The following is a 10,422-nucleotide window of genomic DNA, read 5'->3' on the forward strand; positions in this document are numbered from 1 at the left end:
TTTGTTGCAACAGTGGAATACTAGAAGCCAAAAAACTGGAAGTCAGCTCACATTTGAACATTAAATTTAGCCTCCTACCACCAACCATGTCTTCTTGACAGCAGCCTTGCAGTTCAGAATGCTGCAATGACGATAGAAACCACAACTGGCAGAGTTTCTCCATCAGAGTAACTTAAAGCCTAGAACTAGCAATCCTGTGTCCCTAAGTTCATCACATGTCTGTCATCTTCCTTGCATTATCACTACTTGCATTACAAACTACTCGCACTATATCTTCTGTACAATCTTGTTTGCAAAAACATTGCTTTCTCTAATCTTCAAATTCGTATTCTACAATGTGACTTCAAAGACACTGTGATCTGCACAAAGTGACCTGTAAATTTTTCAAAAATTGATGTTCACATTGCTAATAAACTCAGGCGATACAATTGGGGGTCTACTTCCAAGCATTATGTAATAAATACAACTTCTAACATATGTAATTACAAGCTTAAACATTTAAGCAGAAAGATAGTTCTTGGGCTCTGGGTGAAAAGCGTTTGCCGGGACTAGCCCCCATCTGACCTCATTGTGTCACAAGAAGCCTTCTCAGAGGAGAAGGAAGACTCCTTGAGGGGAGAGGAGTCTATTATGGTCCCTATTACACTGAGGCTCCTGGCACCTCAAAATCTCCAGGGCATTTTCTCATACTGAAGCAAAAGTTAAATTAGAGGGGGGAACGGACTGGATCGCTCTGTAGATAAGATGACCACAAAACAGGCCATAGAAAAGAACACAATATTCAGAAAGGCTTAGCCACATAGCCTGCAGTGCCTTCATTGGCTTTTGGTCTTTCTTATATTAAAAAAAGAAAAGGAACCTCAGGCTTGGACAAAAATGTACCTTCATCAGGGCAACCAGCTTAGTGTACGTGACACTGGTGATGCAGCTGAGGTTCAGGGAATGAACAATGGCAAACATGTTACCCCCACAGGCAGAAAGGCTGGGAGAAGGTTGGACTTCCTATTACTTCCAGGTAATAGCATAGTGGTTCAGAATAAACATCCCAGGATTTTGGCTGGCATACACCAAATCTCTCTGTGTTGCACAAAGCTGCCATCTGAGGCACAGCAAAATGAACAATCCCTTTCTTTTCAATCAAAAGCACAGAGTTTGGATTCAGATAGCTCTTCTAAGAATTCCAGTGCTGCCTCTGCAGCAGCTACTCCTATGGTTTTCACCCCAAAAAATTTAGCATTGTGCAATCACAGCAAAAATAACATTCTCCTGTGCTGAACAAGGAACTATTGATTTACCAAACAAACAAACAACTATTCAGTGGAAAACAGACCATGCAAACAAATGACAAAATATTTTTTTTTTCAGCTTGTCCTTTTTAGGCCTAGCTCTTCCGGGGTCATTTCAGTGGAAACTAAACAACACTGGGTCTCCTGCTGAAGCACAGTGCTGCTGAGAGCCACCACAGCCCTTGGACAAGTACTCCATCTGCCCCTCCCATATGACCCTGATTCAAACCAGATATCATAATTAGTCATATATCTTATATTCTAATTTCCAACAGATAGTGCCGTGTGCGGATGCTTATTCCCAGTAAAAGGAAGCTCCCTCTGGCCCAGCAGGTTTTCTTACATATTCAGTAGTCTACCAGTGCCTGCAGAAAAATCCAAAAACTAGAAAAAACCCTTCAGGGACGGCTGAATTCCCCCCAAAACCTTTTGAAATGGCCTCTGCAGGGATCTGCTTCAGACATCAACTGTGTGAGAGAGGTTAGAACGTTCAGGGCGGGGGGGGGAAAAAAGCCTGGGGAGTCCCTAGAGGTTTTGAGGTGGGATTGGGGAAGGGAGACGCCTCAGCTGGGTATAATGCCACAGAGTCCACCTTCTAAAGCAGTCATTTTCTCCAGGGAGACAGATCTCTGCTGCCTTGAGTTCAGTTGTAAGTCTGGGGGGGGTGTCCTTCAGGCCCCACTTAGAAGTTGCCAAGCCTAGGCCTGGCAGCACTTTAGGGTCCCCAGGTTCCCCCCCCCTGGCCACCGAGAGGGGATTCTGGATAAGGTTGCAAGGTCCAGGCTGGGAAACTCCTGGAGATTTGCGGGAGGAGCCTGGGAAGGACAGGGACCTCAGCGAGGTACAATGTCACAGAGTCCACCCTCCCAAGCATCCATTTTCTCCAGGGGAAGTTATCTCTGTAGTCTGGAAATGAACAGGAATTACAGGGGATCCCCAGGTCCCACCTGGAGGCTGGCATCCCTCGGCAGCACCCTCTGGATGACTTGATACCACCTGATTTGCATGACTCAAGTAGGCCCAGCTGCTTGCTACTGTTGATCAGCAGCCACCCTATGAAAGCCGGTGCGGTGCATCAGTTAGAGCTTCAGATTAGGGTCTGCAAGATCCAGGTTCAGATCCCCATCTTGCGGTGGAAGCTGACTGGGTTATTTTGGACCAGTCACATACATTCAGCCTAGCCAACCTCACAGGGTTGTTGTGCAGATAAAAAGGAGGAGAAAATAATGTAAGCTGCTTTGGTCCCCACTGTGGAGAAAGACTGTAATTTTCCTAGGTAGAGGCTGTGGGGGAGGGGCGTGGAGATGGAAAGTTGCAGACAGAGAGGCAGATAAAGGTAGGTTGGCTGTTGGGTGGGAAGCAGCCCCGTAGCTAGGGAATTTTTTGGGAGGGGGCCTCGGGGGACCTGCCAGCTAATTAAATGAAAATACAGTGCAGAGGTAAGTCAGAGCACTTTTGGGGCAGCCCAAGGGAGGGGGCCCAGAAGAAACACTAGGGGGCCAGGCCCCGTGGGCCCCATGTTAGATACAGGCCAGGTGGGAAGGAAATTGTGTTGCCATCTCCAGGTTGGGAAATTCCTGGACATTTGTGGGGTGGAGCCTGGGGAGGGTGGGATTGGAGGAGGAAAGGAACTACAGATCAGTATAATGCCATAGCTGGAGGAGAAAAAGAAAAAAGGGGGGGCAGAAGGGAGAAAGAGAGTGAGAGAGGTAGAGGGAGACAGGAGGAAGCAAAGGTGTGAGGAATAGGATAACCATTCCGCAAGTTTCTTGCGGGTCTCCACTTGTGTTTCCTAATTCCGTGAATAGAATAATCATTGTTCATTAGGTAAATGGAAAGGGACAGGATCAATGAAGAAGAGATTTTATTTGACTTATGATTTACATTGTGCAGTTTGCAATAGGATACATCACACCAAACAAAAAAGAGCAAGTAGAATCAGAATGACTCCCCAGTCAAAGGCCAAAGAAAACAAAACTGGGGCCAATATCAGTTCAATAATACACTCTAGAACATCAGTTATGTATGCTTAATACAATTACTTTTTATACTTGATAATAGTATCTAAGTATACAAAATTTTCACAAGTTATACAATCTAGTCAGTCAAAGGGCCTAGCCAGAATGCTGAAGTGCACTATAAATTAAATACAAATGAGACACAAATTACCTGGGAATAAACTAGGGCTGCCAGGTCAGTTGGATAAGTGGGCGAGGAATGGGAGTGCACTCACCGGGTGCAGGGAGGGAAGAAGCTGAACATGAAAGGAATGACGTAGGCACGTCAGGGGCGACATGCCTATGTCACCCAGAAGTTACATAGGCAAGTCAGGGACGTTGGGGCGATGCTCTGGTTTGAGGGCAAAACCTCTATGGTAGAATTAGCTTCCTATCATAGAGCTTTGGTCAAAAACGAGAGAATAACCAGGCAAGCCACTGACATCACCCAGAAGTGATGTAGGCACATTGTGTTTATTTTGGGGGGGTTGCCTTTTTTGGGGGGGAGGGGGTAATTTCCTCCAATTCCTGATAGCCCTGAAGCAAGGGGAGGGGCTCCAAACTGGGGAATCCCCTGCCACCAACTGGGCACTTGCAACCCTAGAATGAAGTGAGGCATCATTCTTCCTCAAAAAGTACCCAACTGAAAAAGAAAAAAACTTTTACGATATTTCTGCTCAACCAAAACAGGAATGCAAACTCAAAGCAATGTAAAGATGCTTAATCAGGAAGAAAAAAATGGCTGTATCCTCCATGAATATGCTTGCATGCCAGCACTGGGTTAGGAACTACCTGGGAAATCTGGGGCTGGAGCCTGGGGTGGGTGGGATCTGGGGAGGGGTGGGTCCTCAGCAGGATACAATGCCATGGAGTCCATCCCCCAAAGCAGCCATTTTCTCCAGGCATGCTGATCTTGATCATCTGGAGATCAACTGTAATAGCGGGAGATCTTCAGCTGCCACTGGGAGGTTGGCAACCCTGCCCGTGAAGAGGAGACACATTGGTGTTGTTATTTTTGTGTGGTGGCATAAGATTCTTTTTTGGGTTTGCCATTAAGAGGCTACCCATCTAGAATCCGTCTCTACTACTGGTGACCATCACAACTACTTACTCAGTTTGTGCCAAGATTTCACTAGGCTTAGCCCAATAATTTGTTTTAAGCACAGGCTGAGTCCTGGAAGAAAATTACTTCTGGGCATGCACAGAATGCCTTCCCCTGAACACTGGAACACTGCAGTCTCCTTTCTTCCTGTGCACTGTAGAGGAAACAGTGCAATCACTGAGTTCTAAAATCCCTCTGTTAAAATGAGGATAAGCTAACTATATGTGCTGCTGCTTTCATAAGCATAAAATAAGAGATTTGCTGGATCAAACCAAAGGTCTGTCCAATATCCTGTTTCGCACATTGGGCAGCCAGAGGCTTCTTGGAATTGCACCAGCAGGGAATAAAAGCAACAGCCACACTGTTACAGTTAGTCCTAACCACTGGCATTCAGATGTATACTGCCTCTGAACATGGAGGTTCTATTTAGCCATCATAACTAATGGCCACTGGTGAACCATAAGCATAAAATAAGAGATTTGCTGGATCAAACCAAAGGTCTGTCCAATATCCTGTTTCGCACATTGGGCAGCCAGAGGCTTCTTGGAATTGCACCAGCAGGGAATAAAAGCAACAGCCACACTGTTACAGTTAGTCCTAACCACTGGCATTCAGATGTATACTGCCTCTGAACATGGAGGTTCTATTTAGCCATCATAACTAATGGCCTCTGGTGAACCTGTCCATTTGCATGAATCTGTCTAATCCTTTTTAAAGTCTTCTGAACCAGTGGATTGCAGCATGTGATATAATATTTGATGTAGTATTTCCTTTTGGAAATGTGATGACTGTCCTGAACCTGCTACCAATCAATGGATGAACTATAGCAGTGAAGCAGAAAAAATTACTCATTCTTCATTTTCTTCATATAATTTATTAGTTTATAAGCCTCTTGTATTTATATATCTTTTCTGTTTATATAAGCTTTGTAATTATATAAAAGAATCAGAGAAAGGTTTCCTCATTTACAACTACAAATACAGATTAATACACATCCCCATACATATAAAACATGGAAGAAGGAAATCATCCTTTAGGGGTGCGGCCTGGCATGCCACTGCTGTACCAGTGCACTGATATCACCTCCAGTAAAAAAAAAACACCAGAAGTGGCATGATTAGATGCTCTAGAATTTACAAAAACTCTATGGTTTTTGTAAATTCTAGAACATCCACAATATTATTTCCACTTTTTACTGGAGTGAGCTCCCTTTATCCTCCCACTTCCTCCCACCAGTGCCTGAGGTGCTTGCGGACATAGCAGTGGGATTCTGAGAGGTCTCCGGCTATAGCAGGGGCCCTGGCATCCCTATAACTACATACTTTGATAGATCTTTGGAAAACATTAACTTGACTGTTCATATTATTAACACACATTTGCTGTGCTACTATTAAACATATTTTAACTTCCCTGCCAGGTAAGGATTACATACTAAATTATACCAAAACTTGAAAATGGGGGGGGGGTTCTTGCTCCAGTGCTGGTTTGGTTGGTGTGTTTAGCAGCATCTCACATTAAGCAAGAGTTTGCCTCAACCTCACTGTATCAAAGTATCCATTATTTCCTGCTTCTCCACAGCATTGTGGTGTATTTGGTGGTGTATATACCTCCCAGGGCTTCATTGGCTTTTCTATAGTTTTTTCTCAGTTTTGTTCCAGAGTTTTGGAAAAGATCACTATCAAGCCTGGGTGGCTGCTGTGTGGACTGGAAAATTCAAATTTCCCCCATCGACATAGCAGCCATTTTCTTGGAGACTGTCCCCACAGAGACCATTCCCCCACCACCACCGCCACCATATTTCCTCCAGCTTCTTTGTATACCAGCTTCTTTGAATCCCCAGCTTTCTTTTTTTTTTTTTAAGTCAGTCTCTAACGTCTTTCCTTGCAGAGATATAAGGGAAAATACATATTTCCACTGTGGAATGAACTAGCGACTTTCTTTAAGAAAAGAAAAATAAATAAAAATCTGGGAATTCAGAGAGCCTGATACAGATGGGCCTCCAGAATTATGTGCCACCTGTCATCCCCTCTCAGTGTCCCTGCAGCTGCTGTACAGCTGCCATAAAGCATACTGCTGGAAAATGAAAGACATACCATCTTTCCTCTTATATGCATAAAACTGCTTTTTCAATTGCTTTTGTATAATATAGCTGTATTTTATAAAGTTAGCTATATGGATTACTTGAAAATAAAGGGAACAACCAAAATGTATTCAAATGTATAGCCCAACTCATTAATGTCACATTGTCCTACACAGAGTTCTTGTTGTTATTTAGATTTATTAATCTCCCCATCCTGTTTGTATATATTCACAACAGATGCCAACATTTCTTTTTCAAGTCCCAGATGGAGCTTTTTGTTGTGCACTTTCCACTTAATCTGAAAAGAAAAGGGTCCAGAGAGCATGACTTGCTGGGTTTCATAGAATTGAGTGCATTAAGCTGCCTTTGGGCTAATGCTAAGGGTCAGTTTATATGTTACAGCTGCCGCATAGAGGCTGCTTTAAAGTGCTTCCTAGGGAGGATGATCATGTGTTTTGTGCAATAGTTGGTTGCACTGATTGTGCAGTTTACACCAAGCCATTGAAACATTTATTGTCATTTGCAGTGGAAAATTCTCTGCCTGCAAGATGACTTGCTACACTTGGGGCTTATTCCCATCATTGTCCTTTGGCTATTTAAAAATTATTACTAGCAGTTGCTTTTACTGAAGTGGAGTGTTTTTATATCATGGGATGCAAATGTGCATTTGCTTATTCCCATCCTGGAGGCCATGTTATATAGGTGGTGGAATAGAATGTTCAGCTGTTCCTAGGCTGTATTAATGCAGGAGAACACTGAATAGTTCCACTCTTGGACTTATTTGATACAAACAGCAGGTTGAAGTGGTAATGTTCCCCCCTCCTCAGACTGTACCATTTCAGACTGCAGGTGGGGAGTTCCATGTCTGAAAGCCCTGCCAAGAAACAAACCTATCTCCAGAGAAAAACAGCACAGCAGGAACAAGGCTTGGCTGAGTCCTTTTCAAGAAACACATTTCCCCTCCTTTTGTGTAAGGAGTTTGTTTATATGGGGGACATTCAAAAACCTGATCCATCTTCAAGCTGGAATGGTGCTGTCCAAAAGACAAAACAAAACTGATTCAGTCTGATTATTGTTTGAAGCAGGCCTGAGAGTGGAAACATTCAAAGCCTGCTTTCCTTTGAAAAGAACATTATGATGTCTGTTACATAAATATTTTTTTTAAAAAAAAGACAATTGAAAAAGGCTAGGATTGAAACATGTCTGAACAATTAAGATAAGTATGAATGTTTACTTCATACAGACTCTGAAAATATAATTTCAATGGGCCATTTTAATCTTCACTATGTAAAGTATAGATATAGTGTGGCTTAAATATGTTGCTTGTATTGCAATAAATAGTAAATTTGTACAATCTAAATCCGGGGGGGGGGGGGGGGCGGGTAAAGCTGGTATAAAGCAGGGTAAGACTAGTGAAGCAGAGTTTGCCAATCTGCTATGAAACAGGAGATCATCACAAGAAGCCTTCCACGTGACCACAAGGTGTGATGGGTTTGTAATGTGCTAGGCTCACACTGAAGCAGTTTTTGGGTACAAACTTTATACGTGCAATTCTTGGCCGGGGGGGGGTGTTAAACAGGACCTGACATTTAATATCAGGCCATGAAAGCAATTGAGTGAATTGGTTTCTGCAGCTCCTGGAGAATAAAACTGTTTGAGCACTCCAGCCTATCTGCCAAAGAATAATGAAGCAGTGCTACACCAGTTTGGTGTAGTGGTTAAGTGCGCGGACTCTAATCTGGGAGAACTGGGTTTGATTCCCCACTCCTCCACTTGCACCTGCTTGGATGACCTTGGGCAAGCCATAGTTCTGATAAGAGCTGTTCTTGAAAAAGAACAGTTTCTGTCAAGAGCTCTCTCAGCTCTTGTGTCTGTTGTGGGGAGGGGAAGGGAAAGGAGTTTGTAAGCCACTCTGAGACACCTTTGTGCATAAATCCAATCTCTTCTTCTTCTCTCTCAATTTATGTTCATGCTTCAGATAGGTCTCTTTTCTGATACCATGTACCTATGTTGTACCTTCTGAGGAAATGTTGGAGATCTGTTTTGAAAGGTTATTAATGTGTAAACATGTGCACCAGAATTTTACATATTTCACCCTCTAGATGCTAACTACTCTCCTAAACAGAATTACACTCATCTAAACCCATAGACTTCGATGAGTTTAGAAGGGTGTAACTATGTTTAGGATTACACTGTAAATCTCTGAATTAGAGGGAAATGCATCCATTCTTTACTAATGTTTTTATTTGCAAAAGCATACATGTAGACAAAAAAATGCTAGCGCACTGCTTCCTTCTTACTCCCTCTCTGACCACCAGATATAAACTGGTGCTGAATATTTTTATAACATGATTATTTTATAAGTAGAAAGGTATACATTGTAGGATTAAGTATTCTGTCAAATAGGCTTACATTTGGCAAAAATAACTTGTTATAATCTGATTATAACTCTTATTGTTTCAGACTCGAATACATGATAGAGCAGATTGAGCCTTCAGCCGTATGTAGGACTGGGAAATGGAGCTTAGGAAATGGGGAGAGGCCATGGCTCAGTGGTAGAGCCTCTGTTTGGCATGCCGAAGATCCCAGGTTCAATCCCCAGCATCTCCAGTTAAAAGGACCAGGTAGTAGGAGACCCTGGAGAGCTGCTGTGTGTCTGAGTAGACAATACTACCTCTGGTGGACCAATGGTCTGATTCAATATAAGGCAGCTTCATGTATTAATGTGACCCTTGTTGTAAGGATAGGGTTGATACAATTGTGCAAGCACCTCTGTTTCTTCTATGAAATGCAATTTAATAATCAGGTTTTGCTATATACATGCAATTTTCTCTACAGGCCATTTTTATAAATGTTGGTCTTTGTAGCTAAAAGTTCACTCACAATATAGATTTGATATACAACCTTGAGTAATTAGTTTAAAGTGAGCCCCAAGAGCCCCTGAGGGTAAGAATCCATACAGCATTTATATTTATATCCAGTGATTCTAGACACAAACTTGGGAGGGGGGACTTGAAACTGCCAATCAGCAAACCACACAAGTGGAAAAACACTTCAAAAGGCAGTAAAACATAGAAAGAGCAATTTCGCACTCCATAGAACAGGAAAAAATGTATTCAGCACAAGGAGCAAATTTTTCAAATGCTTGAGTCTGCTTTCTTTAGCTAAGTTTCTACAAGCTTTACCCTGTATATTTTCACATAAACTATTAAATAGGAGTGTGCTCCAATAAAAAAAAATTAACTTTTGGATCCAGGATTCGGGGAGGACACTTTTACCATTTACTCTTGATTTTAAGGTAGGTCAGTACCATATTTGGGGTTCAAATCTATGATTTTATTCCATGTTCCAGAATTTTGGGACCATTATTTTCAATGGGGGAACCAATCTGAGAGTCAGAGGGAGGATTATGTTCAAATGTGGTGCAATTATCTTTAAAAACAGAAAATGGGACTACATTTGAACAGGACACAGTCCTCCCTCTGATCGAAAGACATAAGAACATAAGAGACGCCAATGTTGGATCAGGCCAAAGGCCCATCCAGTCCAACACTCTGTATCACACAGTGGCCAAAAATACCAGGTGCCATCAGGAGGTCCACCAGTGGGGCCAGGACATTAGAAGCCCTCCCACTGTTGACCCCCCCCAAGCACCAAGAAGACAGAGCATCACTTGCCCCGGAGTCCCTATCTATACCTTGTGGCTAATAGTCACTGATGGACCTCTGCTCCTTATCTATATATATAATAGTGAAATGGCCCCGTCTGTGCGGATATCTAAATCCGCACTTCGGGGGCACCTGGGGGGGAGGGAGAGGTTTGTGCACACGTGGGGCAGTCCCCACGTGTGCACAAAAATCCTAAATCCTGGGGGGGGGGAAATGGGAGGATGTTTAAATTCCCCCGAAACTCACAGAGCATCCCCTGCGCATGTGCAGGGAACGCTCTGCGACTGCC

This window comes from Gekko japonicus, unplaced genomic scaffold, assembly GCF_001447785.1.
Source record: "Gekko japonicus isolate JY-2015 unplaced genomic scaffold, Gekko_japonicus_V1.1 scaffold71, whole genome shotgun sequence".
In the NCBI taxonomy this organism is placed as follows: Eukaryota; Metazoa; Chordata; class Lepidosauria; order Squamata; family Gekkonidae; genus Gekko; species Gekko japonicus.